Consider the following 20973-nt stretch of genomic DNA (forward strand, 5'->3'; position numbering starts at 1 on the left):
GGTTTACTCAGCTACTTGGAGCTAATAGAAAAGATAGTTCAATCCCATTACTAACGATGAGGGAGATTTGGCAGTTGGCAACTTGGTACTAGCCAACACTACAAGTTTCAACATCACCTGAGATGGCATTGCAAAATCAAAATGAAGTAAGATCTCTAAAAAGTGAGAGAGGTTATTGTAGGTATCTACAATATGGTCCTATAGCACCTAGAATCACATCCATACCTAGTATGAGCTCTGAGATATGCCTCATCAAATATTGCTGGCCTATGACATTTGGTGACTCTTAGGGACGTTTTGGTTCGACGTGCCTGAGAATGTTTGAGCACTCAATGAGATGGGATGAGCTTGGAGTAAAGAGTTTACCCAACCACCTAGAGCTAATAGAATAGACAGTTTGATCCCATGACAAATGATGAGGGAGATTTGGCAGTTGGCAACTTTGTACTGGCCAACACTACAAGTTTCAGCATGACTCAAGATGGCGTCGCAAAATCCAAATAGAATAAGATCTCCAAAAAGTGAGAGAGGTTATTGTAGGTCTCCACAACATAGTTCTATAGCACTTAGAATTGCATCCATACCTTGCACAAGCTTCGAGATATGCCCTATCAAAGATCGCTGCACTATGTCATTTAGTGACTCTTAAGGATGTTTCAGTTCAACATGCTCGAGAATGTTCAAGTGCTCAATAGGACAAGACAAGCTTGAGGATAGGATTTACCCAACCACCAGAGCTAAATGGTGAGGGAGATTTGGCAATTGGCAACTTTGTACTGGCCAACACTACAAGTTTCAGCATCACCTAAGATGGCGTCGCAAAATCAAAATAGAGTAAGATCTCCAAAAAGAGAGAGAAGTTATTATAGGTCTCCACAACACAGTCCTATAGCACCCAAAATTGTATCCATATCTGACACAAGTTCTGAGATATGCCTTGTCAAAGATCACTTCCCTATGGCATTTAGTGACTATTAGGGATGTTTCGGTTTGTCAACAAGATAGGACAAGCTTGGGGCTAGGGTTTAACTAGCCACCCAAAGTTAATGGAATAGACAGTTTGATCCCATGATGAATGGTGAGGGGGATTTGGTAGTTGGCAACTTTGTACTGGCCAACACTACAAGTTTTAGCATCACCTGAGGTAGCATTGCAAAATCAAAATGGAATAAGAGCTCTAAAAAGTGAGAGAGGTTATTGTAGGTCTCCACAACATGGTCCTATAGCACCAAGAATTGCATCTATACCTTGTATGAGCTCCACGATATGCCCTGCCAAAGATCACTACCCTATGGCATTTAGTGACTCTTAGGGACATTTCAGTTTGGCATGCCTGAGAACATTTGAGCGCTCAATAGGATAGGATGAGCTTGGGGCTAGGGTTTACCTGACCATTCAGAGCTAATGGAATAGATAGTTCAATCCCATGATGAATAGTGAGGGAGATTTGGTGGTTGGCAACTTGGTACTGGCCAAGTTTCAGCATCACCCAAGATGGCATCGCAAACTCAAAATGGTGTAAGATCTCCAAAAAGTGAGAAAGGTTGTTGTAGGTCTCTACAACACTGTCCTATAGCACCTAGAATCACATCCATATCTTGCACAAGCTCTGAGATATGCCCCCATCAAAGATCAATTTCCCTATGGCATATAGTGACTCTTAGGGATGGTTTGGTTTAGCATGCCCGAGAACATTTAAGCACTCAACAGGATGGGATGAGCTTGGGGCTAGGGTTTACCTAGCCACTCAGAGCTAACATAATAGAAAGTTTGACCCCATGATGAACGGTGAGGGAGATTTGACAGTTGGCAACTTTGTATTGGCCAACACTACAAGTTTCAACATCATCCGAAATGGCATCGCAAAATCAAAAAGGAATAAGATCTCCAAAAAGAGAGAGAGCTTGTTGTAGGTCTCCATAACATAGTCCTATAGCACCAAAAATTGCATCCATACCTCGCACAATATCTTAGATATGCCCCATCAAAAATTGCTACCCTATGGCATTTAGTGACTCTTAAGGACATTTCAGTTTGTTGTGCCCAAGAACATTCAAGTGCTCAACGGGATGAAACAAGCTTGCGGATAGGGTTTACCCAACCACTTAGAGCTAACAGAATAGATGGTTTGATCCCGCAATGAATGATGAGAGAGATATGAGCAGGATATGTATGCCTAGGCCACTTTGTGCAAGATATGAGCAAAAGTTGCTAATTAGGCAAAATTGGGTCTTTTTCAGTTTTTGGTCAAGATAGCGTATGATTAGGTGTTTTTAGTTATTTTTTAATAGTTTGAAACATTTTCCAAGTCCTAGAAGTGAAATCCAGTGAACTTTGCATTAGTTGCACTTTTTGTGCAAAATTGCAAAAGTTGTAAAAGTTGCTTAAAAATGCAAATCTAACTAGAAACCTTCTAACCTTTGAAAAAATGTTTCCTATGCTCATATACCCGAGCATGTATAGTTACAAATTCCCAAAATTAAATTACAAAATTTGCTCAAGCAACTTTTTAAGCAACATTGCAACTTTTGAGCAATTTTTGCTCTTTACATATTTAGGTCAAATGGGTCCATCTAGGACTATTCTAGGACCCTAGTTAAGATTCCTAGGACCTATTAGGTAACCAAATACCTTAGTTTCCCATGAATATTGAAAGAAAATGAATAAGAAATTGGATACCAATAGTTGGCCTCACTCCCTATGCCTTCTCATTCCTATGGAGGAAAGCTTAATATACAGAGGAATTGCAGGTACATCTATTAAATATACAAAGGAAGATATAGAAAACCTACTTAATAGAGAGATTAATTTGAGAGAAAAGGACATTTCAGAAGAAAATGGTTATCTTAGTGCTATCCAAGGTATGCCAATTACTTAGGATGAAGAGACAAAACCTATAACTATTGGGAAAGAGTGCACATGTACACAAAAAAAAAAATTCTAGATAGAGAAGTAACAAGTGCTATAGAATTGTCCATGAAGCAATGTGAAGTGAAGACTCAAATTGGCTCATTAGTAGGCAAAGAATCTAGTCACACACTTCATTCCAGCACCACAGATGTTTCAATTAGAAATGCATATTCATCAATGGCCTTGCATTGACAAGACTTGGGAAGCTAGGATAACCAAGTTGGGCATGATTCCTCAAAGTTCTCATCAAAATATACTAATGATCTTAACAGAACAACAAAAAGCTCATTACCACCTTTAAATGGAGACTTCAGTTTAAATGGACACTTGTCACAAGCATCAATAATGAACTTATCATAGGTTATCACAACCCAAACAAGGCAGGAACCAAACATGAATGAAAAGAGAACAATGACCATGGAATGGAATACAAACATACCTTAGACCTATTAAGGTTTGTATACAACAGATAAAGTGATTCTATTGTGTCCAAACAACACTAATATATAGTTACAGCAGTTTGCCATTGAAAAGGCTAGTGGCCCTTCAAACTATAAATTGAATATAATATGGAAAAACCCCACATGAAGATATAGATTAAAGTGAGATTCAAACATCCTTTTAGGACATATAAAACATATGTAAACCTCACACACTAGAAGAGACTAGAAGCCACTGCTATAACAACATTTGGAAAGTGTTGATAGGCCTAATTAGGTTGTCGTTACACTATAGGTAACCTTTCACACATGCCAATCTAAAAAAAATTTATTAGAACATCTAGGGGCATGTGAAACAAGTCCAAATCCAAATTTATAGACCTTGTATCACTCTAGAGAAAGAGTTACAGTGACTATGGTGAAATGTTCAATGGTGCATGTATGGAGCCATATACCTAGGGTATGGTGGCAAAATTCATTCCTTGCTTGGCCATCTATAAAACCTGCAAAATCATGAAGTACACTAATAGGGCTTGCATTCCACTAAGGGGCATCAAATTCCCATGGTGGAAAGTGCCAAAACAACAAGGCCCTAGGTGAAACCCTTGGTTTAATTCTGATTTCTAGGCACCTTCAGCAGAACTTGAATAACTTGCAAACTACGAAGGATCAAAACATGAAACCAAGTGAAAATGAAAGGTAACTCACCCCTCTAACTCTTGGGTTCATTGGCACATGTCCCAACATCTATACCAGTCTATCCAACACTTTGAAACATAGAATTTTGTAGGAAAAATAGGTTATCTTTTGATTTCTTGCCAAAATAAGTACATCATACCTATCACCCACCTGTAAGGGATAAAATAGGTTGTCCCCAATGGTTATAAGGTTGGTTTGAACCAACACTTTTGGGGAGATTTTTTGAAAGTTTAACAACTTTTTAAGAAGTTGCTCAAAAGTTGTCAAGCAACTTTTTCAGCAACTATGAATTAAAGAAGACAATCAAACCAAACTTCCTACAAAAAAAAAGTTCTAAACAACCCAATCTACCATGGAAATTAGTACAATCTATAAAAACAATGTCAAAAACATCTTAAAACTCAGAAACTCAATAATTTTGCATTCAAATATCATGCTATAGCATGCTGATCGTACACAATGATATTAACTTCTCTCATTTTAGGGTTTGGAAAGTCTTTATATCTCCTCCTAGGTCTTTCCCCTTCATCCTTATGGTTTTCATTGGCCTCCTTCAAGTTTAAAAGGAAAATCCACAATTTCTTGCAAAATTAGCATTATGCAAAAATCACAAAATTGCAATATAGCAACTTTTGGATTTTTCTTGCTTGCTCTTCTTGACACTTCTAACTTGTTATTTAGGTTATCCCTTAGAAATTCCATGCTAGGGACCTTCCCTAAGCTAATGACTCATCCCTTAGGTTACTCATTGCCCTATGGCAATGTATGCCTTAATTTTTAGGCTAAAATAGTGACTCTTCTAAGGACATTAAATGACATCTAACACCCTAACTACCACACCTAGGTCCAATGATGCATATTCTACTTACAAGGCTTACTTGGAGCATAACACAACAAAAATGAAAAGGTGAGGGCCCTATGATTCAAGGTGTCCCTGCACCACTATGTCTCTCTCTCCCTCTCTCCTAATTCAATCTAATGAACCAACTAGATTTTCTCTACATTTTAATGTCTCAAGTATTGCCTTGTTGAACTCGCAAACCTTACAAAGAGTCTTATTATGTGGTTTTCCACCATATTTTATCAAGTGGACATTTGATGCAATAACAAGGTTCAAATAATGAAGAATCTTCCTCTCTATTTCCAATCCTCAAATAAGCACAAGTTAGGGTTCTTCATAGAATATCGTCTAAACCATGTGCCAGTTACAACCACAACACGGATATGGTACTTTAAACCTTCACAATCTATAACCGAGTGATCCAATTTTTTTGGCTTAAACACAATGACACAAATAATAATCTATCCCTTCTTCATTTTCTTCAGGTGCAATAATAGAAAAAACATGGCCTACAGTGATAAATGTACAAAATGCAATCATTAATTTAAAAAATACTTAGGTAAAAGTTATAAAGTTACATATTGAAATTACAAAGATATATAAATATATATTACTAAGTTGCACTAGATTAGACAAGCGGTCAAAGTTAATGGATGAATCCATCTCTACCATTTCCAGTGCTTGTGGGGGATGATAGGTGTCAATTGGGTCCAAAACCCATATATCTTATTTGTCCACCCATTCAGTCGACTCATAGACATTCCAATTTTCCTCTGCACATGATCGATAATAGCATGCCATTTTTCATGTATGGATACTCCATGAATTTGCATCAAAGCTTCTAAAAGAGTGCAACACACTTTATCCTATAAGTGTGCAAAAATCTTCATATGGTGCAATGTTAGTATTATCTATCAACCAAAAAAATCTACAAACTGTAGACTCACCTTTCTTACCTGGACCCATTATAGCATTACACCACTGGACGATGGATTTTGCATCTGTCAATATTGCTCCATCTTTGCACTTTAGTTCTTTATGAGTTAAGGTTGTTTTGATGCATGCATCTACACCATCATATTCTCCCTTTCCATGACCAGCCTCTATGAAATTCCACATATATTGAATTCTAGACAACCTGTGCATCCTAATCAACCAATAGAATAATTGTGCATTCTTGAATTGAGATGCACAATTTTCTGACCAAATAATGTGTTGACGATATGGTATGCCCTTATTAGCTAAATCTCTATAAAACAGTTGAAAACAACCATGTACAAACTCCATAGAATGTGATCAATCACCGTTGAAGTAAAAATGGTACTCCCTCAAAATCTTTCTGCCATCCTCTGTACTTGTAGGTGAATGCATGAGTGTTATGTGAACAAATATGGAAATGTATTTAGAAGTATAATACTTTGACTGCACCTCATTTTTTCGTTGTAGTGAGTACTTTTTTGCAAATTCTACAACTGAAACAATGGTATCTAGTAGAAACATATCCTTGCACAACTTGAATTGTAAATCCATCCATCGAGCTCTATGTGTATGTCTTGCATACTTGTAAATAATCTCTTCACAAAAAATCTTCATGAACTCATATACTGAAATTTTTCAATGACTAAATCATATCTTTTACCTTGTTTCCCATCTTTTAGAGCATATGTCAGTGTCTTATACTTTCTATAATCTACTATTTCATTTCCAATTGTATGTGTACTATCCATATGTTCACAAGATGATAAAAGTTGCAAAGAACCACAAAATAAGTATGTACCATCCAAGCATGATATCTTGTAAAATTATTGACAGTCCCCTATTTCACATAAAATTTTGGATATGAATTCCCTTGAAATCTTGGTGGCTCATTCATGTCACAATCGTGCAAAACAAACTTAGAATGCAAAAACACACATATATGCATAAAAACATCAAAATAGTTAGAAAATTCAATATGTATCCTACAAAAATAAGTTGTACATGTGTGATTTATCTTCACTTATAAAGATTTACCCATCTCAAAAAAATTTTGATTTATTCTAATTTGAGGATACATACCAATAAATTTTGCAAACAATTGTATCTGAGTTGAGTCCAAAAAATGTTTTGCATGTGAGTCACAATTTTGGCTACTAATCCTCCTTCTTGCAATATCTCTTTGATTAGGGGAAACACGTGTGTTATTTTTTCAAAAATCTTCAATCAATGATTTCAAAGCTTCACTAATTTTTTTATCCTTCCATTGTAGTCTACTGCTAAATGTCCATAGCTCATTTTTGTTGGATCGTCCAATCTCTCGCACCTTAGCATGGCTCTCCTTAGAGTACCTCTACCAATTTTCAATGTTTTGATTGTGTTTTTCATGAGTCAAGCTTTCTTCATTTGTATACTTACTATTGTCAATGTGAGTGCTCTCTCGTGATATTACTATCTTTGGTGTGTGATTTAAAACCCACTTTGTCATAAACATTCATTAGATTCTTTTGAATGCTTTTTTCATTTGAATCGTCCATCGTTCTTAGCCCAAGAATCTTCATGACTAAATTTCAAATTCCTCATCATTTCAACAAATAATTGGCATTGACCTATAATATTTAATTCTTCAAAGAATAATCTCCACATTTGATGAACTTTTCTTTGACAAGTATGATTGCTAATCTTGTTAGGCATTGATTTCAAAATGTTAATATCAATATCAATCAAATATTTTGGTCTTTTAAAAAAAATTCTAGAAGGTGTTATAATCTCTTCCATTCCCTCAACATTTTGAACATCAACATAAGGTTAAGTGTTTTGCGTACCTTGAATAGAAGATAATGTGATTTGGCAATAAGATGCAAAAGATGGAATATCATCTACTTGATATGTTGATGTTGTGCCTTCAAATGTGTACATTGTTGGATCTACAAATTAGTGTCTCTTCAACATGAGATGATGATATGACTCCAACATTCGAAGATGGTGTAGCTTCACAATCCAATTGTCTTCTTGAGCATAACTGTCTCATTTGTTCTCTTTGTATTTCCAATTCTTCCTCTTTGTTTCTTTGTATCGGTGGTTCTTGTTCCTCTTCAAAAGTCAATTCTTCATTATTGCTTTGCAATTTTCTTTGTTCATGTATTAGTTTCATTTTATCTCTTTTAATTGCCAAATCTCTCTCCCTCTCTTCTGTTGTTTGAGTTTTTGGTTTCTTCTTTGGCATGATGATGATTTCTATATGTCAAATTATTCAAACATCTAAATTACTTACAATTTTTAAATTACAAATCATTCAAATACATATAAAAATTACAATTATTTCAATGAATACACAATATATATTAAATAACTTGCCAAATTTCTAACCATTTTCAAATAACAATTTATTCAAACATACAAATTTCAATGAATTCATTATATATTAAACAACATGTCAAATTATAATCCAATTTGTCTCTATATAAAAACAAAGAATATTTAAAAAGGACCACACTAACCTTTTCTGTAGAAAGAATATTCAAAAAGCCTTCAAATAGTGTATCTAATGATTGAATTTGGTGTTTGCTAGCTTCAAATAGAATGAAAGAATGTTCAAAAAGCCTTCAAATGGTGTTTGCTAACTTCCAACAGCTTGAAACTTGTGTTTTCTATCAAAACAACAAAATACACAATAGACAAAAAGCAGAATATGGATCAGTAGGGACCCAAACTTGTGTTATGACCATTTTTTGGTGTTTTCATATAGTGCATACACATTATAGCACATATGCACTATAAAGCACGTACGCACTATTTGAAAAATAATCTTTCTCTATCCCACCATCCCCATCCCCTACTCTCTCTCCCTACTCTTTCTCTATCCCACCATCCCCATCCCCTACTCTCTCTTGCTCTCTCTCATCTCCCATCCCCTACTCTCTCTCGCTCTCTCTCTCCTCTCCCATCCCCTACTCTCTCTCTTGCTCTCCCTCTCCTTCTCCCTCTCCCACCACCTACTCTCTCTCACGCTCTTTCCCATCCCCTACTCTCTCTCACATTCTCTCCTCTCCCATCCCCTACTCTATCTCTCATTCTCTCTCTTCTCCCATCCCCTACTCTCTCTCTCGCTCTCTCCTCTCCCATCTTCTACTCTCTCTCACTCTCCCTCTCCCACCACATACTCTCTCTCCCATCCCCTACTCTCTCTCACCCTCTCTCCTCCCCCATCCCCTACTCTCTCTCTTACACACACTCCCATCCCCCCTCTTTCTCTCCCTCTCGCATCGCCTATTCTCTCTCTCCCATCCCCTACTCTCTCTCCCCTCTCCCATCCCCTACTCTCTCTCCTTTCTCTCTCCTCTCCCATCCCCTACTCTCTCGCTCTCTCTCATGTCCCATCCCCTACTCTCTCACTCTCTCTCCTCTCCCATCCCCTACTCTCTCTCTCGCTCTCTCACTCTCCCTCTCCTTCTCTCCCACCACCTCTCTCTCACTCTCTCTCTCCCATCCCCTACTCTCTCACACTCTCTCTCCTCTCCCATCCCCTACTCTCTCTCTCACTCTCTCTCCTCTCCCATCCCCTATTCTCTCACACTCTCCCTCTCCTACTCCCTCTCCCACCACCTACTCCTTTTCTCCCATCCCCTACTCTCTCTCACTCTCTCTCCTCTTTGATCCCCTACTCTCTCTTACACACACTCCCATCCCCCCTCTCTCTTACACACACTCCCATCCCCCCTCTCTCTCCCTCTCCCACCACCTACTCTCTCTCTCTCTCTCTCTCTCTCTCTCTCTCTCTCTCTCTCTCTCTCTCTCCCATCCCCTACTCTCTCTCTCTCTCTCGGGCTACTCTCTCCCCTCTCCCATCCCCTACTCTCTCTCACTCACACACTCTCATCCTCCTCTCTCTCTTTTACTCTCCCTCTCCCACTGCCTACTCTCTCTCTCCCATCCCCTACTCTCACTCTCTCTCTCTCTCTCCCATCTCGTTCTCTCTTCCACCCCCTACTCTCTCTCTCACACACTCACACTCTCTCCCATCCCCTACTCTCTCTCTCTTACACACACTCCCATCCTCCCCTCTCTCTCCCTCTCCCACTCCCTCTCCCACCACCTACTCTCTCTCCTATCCGCTACTCTCTCTCTTAGGCTACTCTCTCTCTCTCCCCTCTCCCCTCTCCCATCCCCTACTCTCTCTCTTTCACACACACACACTCCCATCCCCCCTCTCTCCTCTCCCATCCCTTACTCTCTAGATCTCTCACACACTCCCATCCCCCCTTCTCTCTCCCTCTCCCACTCCCTCTCCCACCACCTACTATCTCTCTCTCACTCTATCTCTCTCCCTCTCTACTCTTTCTCTCTCTCTCCCATCCCTTACTCTCACTCTCTCTCTCATCCCCTACTCTCTCTCTACCACCCCTACTCTCTCTCACACTCTCTCCCATCCCCTACTCTCTCTCTCTCTCTCTTACACACTCCCATCCCCCCTCTCTCTCTCTCCCTCTCCCACTGCCTCTCCCACTACCTACTCTCTCTCCCATCCCCTACTCTCTCTCTCTTAGGCTACTCTCTCTCTCCCCTCTCCCATCCCCTACTCTCTCTCTTTCACACACACTCTCCCAACCCCCCCTCTCTCTCTCTCCTCCCCCATCTCCTACTCTCTATATCTATCACACACACTCCCATCCCCCCTCTCCCACTCCCACTCCCACTCCCTCTCCCACCACCTACTATCTTTCTCTCTCTCTCTCTCCCTCTCTACTCTCTCTCTCTCCCATCCCCTACTCTCACTCTCTCTCCCATTCCCTATTCTCTCTCTACCACCCCTACTCTCTCTCGCACTCTCACAATCTCTCCCATCCCCTACTCTCTCTCTCTTACACACACTCCCACCCCCTTCTCTCTCTCCCTCTCCCACTCCCTCTCCCACCACCTACACTCTCTCCCATCTCCTACTCTCTCTTTCACACATACACACACCTATCCCCCCTCTCTTTGTCTCTCTCTCTCTCTCCTCTCCCATCCCCTACTCTCTCTCTCACTCACTCTCCCTCTCACACTCCCTCTCCCAACACATTCTCTCTCTCTCTCTCTCTCTCTATCCCTCTCTACTCTCTCTCTCTCTCCCATCCCATACTCTCACTCTTTCTCTCCCATCCTATACTCTCTCTTTGCCACCCCCTACTCTCTCTCACACTCTCAAACTCTCTCCCATCCCCTACTCTCTCTCTTAAACACTTTCCTATCCCCCCTCTCTCTCCCTCTCCCACTCCCTCTCCCACTGCCTACTCTCTCTCTCCCATCCCCTTCTCTCTCTCTCTCTCTCTCTCTCTCTCTCTCTCTCTCTCTCTCTCTCAGGCTACTCTCTCTCTCCCCTCTCCCATCCCCTACTCTCTCCCTTTTACACACACACTCTTGTTCCCCCCTCTCTCCTCTCCCATCCCCTACTCTCTCACACACTCACACACTCTCATCCTCTCCTCTCTCTCTCTCTCTCTCTCTCTCTCTCTCTCTCCCACTGCCTCCTCTCTCTCCTATCCCCTAATCTCTCTGCTACCCCCTACTCTCTCACACTCTCTCACATCCCCTACTCTTACTCTCTCTCTCTCATCCTATACTCTCTCTCTGCCACCCCCTACTCTCTCTCCCATCCCATAATCTCTCTCTTACACACACTCCATCCCCCCTCTCTCTGCCTGTCCCACTCCCTTTCTCACCACCTACTCTCTCTCTCTCACACTCTCTCTCCCATCCCCTACTCTCTCTCTCTCTCTCTCTCTCTCTCTCTCTCTCTCTCTCTCACACACACACACACACACTCCCATCCCCTACTTTATAGATCTCTCACACACACTCCCATCCCCCCCTCTCTCCCTCTCCCACTCCCTCTCCCACCACCTACTCTCTCTCTATTCTCTCTCTCTCTCTCTCCCTATCTACTTTCTCTCCCACCTCCTACTCCCACTCTCTCTCCCATTCCCTACTCTCTTTGCCACCCCTACTCTCTCACACACTCTCTCTCTTACACACACTCCCATTCCCCCCTCTCTCTCCCTCTCCTACTCCCTCTCCCATCACCTACTCTCTCTCTCCCCTCTCCCATGCCCTACTCTCTCTCTTTCACACACACACACACACACTCCCATCTCCCCTCTCTCTCCTCTTCCATCCCCTACTCTCTCTCACACATACACTCCCATCCTCCTCTCTCTCTCCCCCTCCCCCTCCCTCTCCCACTCCCTCTCCCACCACCTACTCTCTCTCTCTCTCTCTCTCTCTCTCTCTCTCTCTCTCCCACTCCCTCTCCCACCACCTACTCTCTCACTCTCTCTCCACCATCCCCTACTCTCAATCTCTCTCTCCCATCTGTACTCTCTCTTTGCCACCCCTACTCTCTCTCACACTTCCTCTCTCTCCCATCCCCTACTCTCTCTCCCCTCTCCCATCCCCTACTCTCTCTCTCTTCCACCCCTACTCTCTTTCACACTCTTACACTCTCTCCCATGCCCTACTCTCTCTCACTCACACACTCCCATTGTCCTCTCTCTCTCTTACTCCCTCTCTCTCCCTCTCTCTCTCTCTCTCTCCCACTCCCTACTCTCTCTCTCTCCCATCCCCTACTCAATCTCTCTCTCCCATCATATACTCTCTCTACCACCCCTACTCTCTCTCACACTTTCTCTCCCATCCCCTACTCTCTCTCCCCTCTCCCATGCCCTTCTCTCTCTCTCTCTCTCTCTCTCTCTCTCTCTCTCTCTCACACACACACACACACACACACACACACACACTCCCATCCTCTCTCTCTCTCTCTCTCTCTCTCTCTCTCTCTCCTTCCATCTCTATGCACTATTTAGGTCTTAATATCACATGCACACTAAAGCATGTACACACTAAAGTGCACATGCACTATTAAGACAAAAATTTTGAAAAGCTTTAAGTAGCGTGTGTGTGCTATAGTGCGCATGTGGTATAGAGCACACGTGCTATTTAAAGCTTTGCATTTTACCAAGCCAAAGGCTTGGTTTTGCCTTGGGGATCCAACCCAAAGGTTAGGAGTCTGTAAATTGATCTAAGACATGTTTTGCTACAAACATACAAAAAATGATTGATTTTTCTTCTGTGCTCTGCTTCAAGTTTCCTTGTGGTTAAGCATTGATAAAATTAGGTTACATGACATAGTAGGTCTCTATGTTAGCTATATAACCATATAATTTATTTTTTATTAGAAATATTTCAAGCCTTTCAACTATAATTTCTTTTGAATGTATGTCCATTTTTTGTCAAAAACCAACATGTACTAATTGGGCTATAGATTTTAGTTCATTCATCGAATGTTGCAACAACTTAGTTTTTTAGAAACTAGACTCCATTCTACACATGTTGAAAAAAAGAAAATTTGATTTTAGATTAGTTTTCAATCATTTCTAGGGGGAGCACAAAGATATTTCACATTTTTGGGATGTGTCTAATTAAAAAATTCATTAAAAAAAGTACACATTATAAAATTACTTGAAAATTTTGGGATAAACTACATAGTGTCAGGTAACTTTTGACCAGAGCGATTAAAGAATTTCAAAAAAAAAAGTTAAAATTTTAGGCGGCCACACTTTTTACTATGTTATGTTTTTTTTGGAATAAACAATACCACTTTCTATGGCCCCTTTTTTTGAGGACCTAAAACTAAACCACTTTGAAAAATATTAGTAGTTTAGAAACTAGATTAAAAGAACTGCTACTTTTTTTTTTGTCATATCTTAAAATTTTGAGTGTAGCTATCTTCAAATTCTTGTTGAAGTTCAAAAATTGCTGATTTTAGAAAAAAAAAGTGTCCACTTATACCCCCCTTTTAGCACCACAACTTGGTGCACTTACCCTTTTAAAATGGTTTAAATTATGGTGTCCGTCAAAATTTGGCCCAAAGAATCATGATGGTCATCAATGTGTTTGGTAAAATATGGCCCAAAGAACAATGATAACATATTTCAACACTTTTGGTGTTAGAAGATAGATCAACTATAAATAAGGTCATCACCTTTCATAACACAAGTTTACAAACATCTAATTTTATTCATGAATATAACAATTTACAATTGCATTTATAAATTTTTCATACCAAGTTTACCTCTGAAGTACACTATTTTCAACTTTGTAAGAGGCTTGGTGAAAATGTTAGGATTTTGCTCATTTGTGCTAATATAAATTAGCTTGATAACATTTCTTTCAACCATGTCTCTTATGTAATAACAAGGAGTCTCAATGTGCTTCAATTGATTGTGGAAAACAGGATTTGCAGAAAGTTTGATGCAGCTCTGTTTATCACAATGAATCATTGTAGGACTTGGTTGTTTTCCAAAGAGTCCAAATAATAGCTTTCTCAGCCATACTACTTCATGTGCTCCCATGGAGTCTGCCATGTATTCAGCTTTGGTGGAACTCAAGGCAACTATAGGTTGTTTTCTACTAAAGCAACACCTTGTAGTACTTTTTTGGTTTATAGAACAACCAGCCCAATCAGAATCAATGTATCCTTCAAGTTTGATCTCTACATTTTTGTACTTCAAACCAAGACCAATAGTGCCATGTAGATATCTCAAGATGTGTTTGGAAGCCATCAAATGAATCCTTTTTGGTTTGCACATAAAATGACTTAAAACATTTTTGGCATAGCATATATTAGGCCTAGTCTTTACAAGATATATAAGAGATCCAATGATCTTCTTGTAAAGAGTGGGAACAATAGCTTTGTAATTCATTACATTTTTTTTTGTGTAAATTAGTTTCTATTGAAGTTGTTAGAGGTTTGCTTTCCATCATTCCAAATCTAGTCAAGATGTCTTGAGTGTACTTCCCTTGATTGAGAAAAATATGATCTTTCTTTTGACAATATTCTAGGCCCAAGAAATAGTGTAGTAGGCCTAAATCCTTCATTTCAAATTCAACTATGAGATCTTGTTTGCATCTTTCAATCAAGTCATCATTACATATTATCAATAGATCATCAACATATAAAACAAGTATTAACATGTCATCATTAAAAAATTTGAAGTATACATTTGATCAAATTCATTCTTTGAGTATCCTAGTTTGGTGAGGCATCTATCTATCCTTTCGTACCAAGCTCAAGGTGCTTGTTTGAGGCCATAGAGAGATTTTTTGTGTTTATATACATATTTATCCTTATCTTTTATAGAAAAACCTTCAAGTTGTACACAATATACTTCTTCATTTATGACACTATTTAGTAATGCAGTCTTGACATCTATTTGATGTATCTTCCAGCCTTTGGATGCTACAATTACAATAATTGTTCTTATGGAAGTGTAGCAAGCAACTGGAGAAAAAGTTTACTCATAATTAGTAGCTGCCTTCTGAGAGAATCGTCAAGTAACAAACCTTGCTTTATACTTTTCAATACTTTTGTTAGGAGCATATTTGATTTTGCATAACCATTTTGATGAAACAACTAATTTGTCTTTAGGTCTAGGTACAATATCCAAAACATCATTTTGTAATATGGATTGATATTCCTCAACCATTACATCTTTCCAAGCTTGAAAAGTTAGGGCTTCTTCAACAATTAACAGTTTAGATTTAGTAAGGTCAACTACTAAAGCAGTGTAACAAGATTTGTTTCTAGTTTTCTTACTTTCCCTGGAAATTTCATCTGGCTCAACATTATTTTCTTCAATCATTTTCCTTGTCCATAATGGCATTTTCTTGATGTTTGTGATGTCTCTATTCTCTATATCTGGTGATGATTCATTTTCTTCTAATATGGTCTCCCTCTAAATTTCAGTTTGTAGATTTTCGTCTAAGTCTTTGATGGGCTCATTTTCTGTACTTGTAGATAGTTTTAAAACAATGCATTCTTCAAATATGACATCTCTGCTTACTTCAACTGATATTTTTCCAAGTACATAGACTATATACTTTTTGAAGTTTTCATTGTATCCAACAAATATCTCCTTCTTCCTAGATGGTTCTAACTTGGCTCTTTTTTCTTTAGGTATTGAATATAAACAATGCAACCAAAAATTCTGAGATGACTTAAGTTAGCCTTAGTTCCTATAAAAACTTCTTCAGGTGTTATGTTTTCTAGTATTTAGTGTCAACATCTATTTTGAATATATACAATAGTATTGGTAGCCTCTGCCCAATAAGAGAAGTGTAGGTTTTGATCATGGAGCATGGCTTTTGCTATTTAATGATAGTTCTATTTTCTCTTTCTACTACCCCATTTTGTTGAGATTATAAGGTACTCTATACTCCCTCTTAATCCCAATGGATGTGAAAAAGGCATTGAAATTTTTAGAAGTATATTCTCCCCATTGTTTGATCTTAGGGTTTTAATTCTTTTTGAAGTTTGGTTTTTCACAATTTCTTTGAATTCTTTAAATTTTGATAGAACCTCATTTGATTCTTTAAAAGAAAAATCCAAGTTTTCCTAGAGAAATTATCAATGAATATTATGTAGTAAGAGTAATCTCCTATAGGAATTTTGGAAGAAATTACTCATCCAACTACCAATATCCTCTAACTTTGTCAGCTTTTAGTTATGGTCATCGGCCACAGAGTCAATCATACTTCTCTTTTTATGATTAGAGGTTGACCTACGGAAGAATGTCATATTATTATCCCCCCAACTTCAGCCAAAGGACTCTTGCCCTTTGTTTCCGATAAATTTCCTCCTTGGCTAGGGTATCCTTACATAATCCCCTTCAATTTTCTTCTTCTATTATCATATCACACGAGGCTGATCCATCCCCCATCACTTTATGGAGTTTTTCCACTTTCCCTTTAACCTCATTTTTTATTTTAAAGATATCTCCAAATGTCTTCTTACTTGAGGGGCAAACATTTCTTATAACATTATCCAGTTTATCAATAAGCCTGAACATAGTTGTACCCTCATTCCTTATAATCCACCACTCCTCCACACATTTTTTAAAGTTTGGGTGGGAATGCCACATTATTTCATATTTAAATGGCCCTGGCCCCCCTAAAACCCACCTCCTTCTAGTTGAAAAGGATGAGGGTGTGATCTGAGATAGTCCTAGGAATACCCATGAGAGTAGAAGAAGCCAACCCCTTCCAGCTAGCTGGGACAAGGAGTCTATCCAGCTTGATTTGAATAAGGTCATCCCCTTTCCTATTATTTGACCATGTTAGCTTGACCCCCCTCAACTCCAAATCCATCAAGTCATTATTATTTATAAAATCTAACAAATGATTCATATTATCTATAAATTCAATTGCATCCTCAAACTTCTTCGAGAGTACAAGGGAGTATAGAAGTTACCCATACAAAAGGAGTTCCTAGTTTGCTTTAGGAAGTCTTCCAATGCCTCCTAGAGCTAACATTATCCATGTGTCAAATTTAGAGCATAAAATATAATGGCATTCCATACCTCCTCTTCTACCTTATACTTTGTAATGAGGTAGCACTTAGAATTGTGAATGAATCTACCTTTAACAACACCAGGGTTCCAAAAGGTGGCCACTCCTCTTGAAGCATCCTCTACTTTACTATAACAAAAATTGGCCCCCGATCAAATGGAACCAACAATCTTATCCATATTTTCCAAGGACATTTTAACTTCATGAATCATTAGGATATCTACCCTGGTATTAGATAATAACTATTTAAGTGCAAACTTCTTTTGAGGGCTATTTAACCCCCTCATATTCTAGGAGAGGGAAATCATTTCCTACCTTTGGTCATAGCCTCCAAGGTTGATTGCCTACCATTAGCCAACTCCCTTGTGATCTGCTTTGTCCTCCTATTTTGCTTCATCACCATCCCCACATCCAATTTTGTTGCCTTCCCCATATCTGGTTTCTTTGACACTTTGGTTTGTCTTCTTTATATTTGCCATATCCCTTTGTCCATGCCCAGGGCGGAGGTAGAAGCTAAGGTTTACACTCTAGCCATTCCCTCCAACTAGGAACTAAAGGGGGTTCTAACACTAGAACCCCAGTTAAGCATTTAGACACCTCTTTAATTATCATATCCATCCCATTATCTTTCTTGATCTCCTTACATACCTTCTCTAGTTCAACATTAACTTCCCCTTTCTCCATGGTCCTAAGGGTTCTTAGAAGATCTTCAAATGCCTTATAGGAAGGGAAAGGGGTACCCCTCATCTGCCTTGAAAATCTCTCTTTCGTCCACCTTACTAGTAGATCCTTCCACTTTGAGGGCCTTCACCTACAACACCAAGTCAGAGAATGCCTCCTCCAATGACCCATCCCTTTGAGTGCTTCCCAACATCCTACCAACCTCATCATTAGATATTACTATGACCTCCTAGTGAGTAGAACTCACCATTACCATCCCAAGAGCCCTCAGTTCTTCGTTATCATTAGGTGTGTCAACATCATCTTTCTCCCATATTTTCTCTTCACAATTATGAAGGTCTTCCCTTTTTTACAATCCACAATCACCTGTCCAAACATCAAGTAGTTCTGGCAGAAAAGGACAATATTTTCATATATTATAGGTTGGAGCTTCTTACCCCACTTGGAGCTCAACCTGATGGACGTAGGCAAAGTAGATCTGATCAACACATTCACATCAAATCTGGAGAACACCAGTCTAGACTTTTGTAAAGTGACCAAATCAGCAACAACACAATGACCAAAGGAATTCCCAATTGATTTGTGGATCCTTTCATCCCAAAACTTCAAGGTAAGGCCTACCAACCTAACCCACAAAGGGGCCAACCAACTCAATTCCTTTGTTGAATCAAACCTAGGATGCCATTTTACCATAGTAAGACCATGTTTCCCATAGTATCATGACCCCACTAGAACCATGGTCATATCTTCTACTATTGTAAACTTGAAGCAAAAGAGTCCACTAGGCATTGCTGAAACAACTACACTGCCCTTCACCTTCCACTTCTAGTTCACCCACTTCTGAACCATCTTAATCGATACGCGAAAAGCCACGGAAAGTCCCAACAAGCACAACCTAAGGCTTGTTGAAACACTATCAACCAAACTATTTGGGAAAATTATCCCTAGCCCCTCTTCTTGTCGAAGAAATTTTGGGGCTTCTTGAAGGTTTTATGTCAATTTATCCCCAAGGACCACATCCTTCCAACAAGAGACCACTAGGGACAGGCTTGCCCCAAACTTTCCCTTATGGTCCTTAAAGAATAGGCCTAGCACCAACGGGTCAACTCCACATAGAAAGGTCTATTGAGGTCAAGATCATTTGCAGGTCAAGAAAAATCACAAGGACCTAACCGACTAGAGGGGGCCCATCCTGACATACCAATTCAAAAAAAAAAGAGTGGGAAAGTTGTAGAGTCAAAATGTTGCCCTATTCGATGTTTCTATGGTATGTAGTTTGAAAGAAAATATTAATCATGTTAATGACAACCATCAACATCACTTTCTAACATAAGTTTCATGAACTTTTTGGCAGTTTTGATCAATTTAAGGAACTTTAGTTTGAGGTAGAGTTCATCTCTTTGAGACCTATTTTTTTCATCTATTAAAGATTTATTGATTGCATTCAAATTAATGGGATTTTTATTATAGGGTTGTGGTAAGAACAAAACAAATACTAAGGGTATATGTGTAGTGCCTGCCCCTAGTTCACATTTCTGTTATCATTGTCAAATTCTTTTAAGCTGATTTTATGCATTGATTAGTTTAGAGATACTGGATTTACAATATTATGATATTATTTCATGACTTGAATTAGTGATATAACAGTGATGATTACTTAGTTGATTTCATTTCACGTGTTGTTAATGATGTTTTGATGATTCCTAATTAGTAAATGCGATTTCTTTCATAAAAATGTTAACGTGATGTCTTTAATGATGATTATGTTTGTATTGATAGAGATGCATTATTATATGTACGCATTTGATCTTAGATTTGTGATTTTTATACTTAGCCCATACTTGCATGTGTATGGTGCGCGTGTTTGTTTTATCTTTCTATCTGACGTGTTTGATGTGGTTAAGGGAGGGAGTCGTAGTCACCTGCTAGTCAGGATCTACACGATGCACCACTCCTTGCCATTGCTTGTTTAGTTTAGATATATTATATACATATACATGCTCATCTTTTATGCAGGATGCAGGTACCGGGCATCAACTTCCCTAAATTGTCAAGATGAGTGTGCCCTATTACAAATACTCAAATGGTGAGAATGGGAAGATAATGATCAGGTCCTAGCCATAAGCCTATAATACTTGTCCTGCAAGGAGGACTTGTAACAGATTGTCTACCCTTTTTAAAACCCGTGAGTATTTTGTGTGTATGTTGTTTTATGAGTCTTTGATGAATTTCTATTAATTAAGTCTAATTAAAAGATTAAATTAATGATTTAATTTAATGAAAAATTATTATGACATTTTGAATATTTAATTAATTGAGAAATTAATTAAATAAAAAGAACGAAATTCGAAGATAAAAGTTTTAAGAATAAATTTAGAACGTGATAATATTTATTTAATTTAATAATAATATATTTAGAGTTTATTTTTAAGTAAATGCTAAATATTATTGTTATTTAAGTTAATAAATATTTATCAAATTAAACGTTCAAAAAATATATATTAAGAATTTAAAAGATATTTAATTATGAAAATGTTTTAAGTTCGCATGAATGAGTTTAAAATATAGGAAATTAATTAAAAGATAAAATATGTGAACTTAATAAAGATATTTTAAAGTGCACATGAGATTTAAAAAGTTAATAAATTAATTTAAAAGCAAAGTCAAGTGGAAAATTAAATAAAGTAATTTAATAATTCACTTAACGTACATGAAAGAAATAATAAAATAATATCTTAATTAAAAAGAAAATTAATTGTGCATGAAAGAGTTAATTAAATTAGATAATTATAATTTTAGATTGGTGGAGACAAAATCCCTAAAAGGTAATTAGATTCTATATTAGAGGGTTTTCAGGTCATTATTGCACACACAGGTTTGTAGAGAAAATCAGAGGGTTTGGAAAAAAAGGGAAGTTTTTCGTAGCTTGAAGGATTTCGCTTGCAGTAGGAATTTTTATCTAGCTACCAGAGTTTAGCATCAGATCCAGGTAGGATCTCGTAGTTTAAATGTATAGTAGTTTTCGCTTTTCAAACTTCTATC

The sequence above is a fragment of the Cupressus sempervirens genome, chromosome 6 (genome assembly GCF_028749045.1).
Source record: "Cupressus sempervirens isolate cs-2001-9-10 chromosome 6, ASM2874904v1, whole genome shotgun sequence".
Taxonomy (NCBI): Eukaryota; Viridiplantae; Streptophyta; class Pinopsida; order Cupressales; family Cupressaceae; genus Cupressus; species Cupressus sempervirens.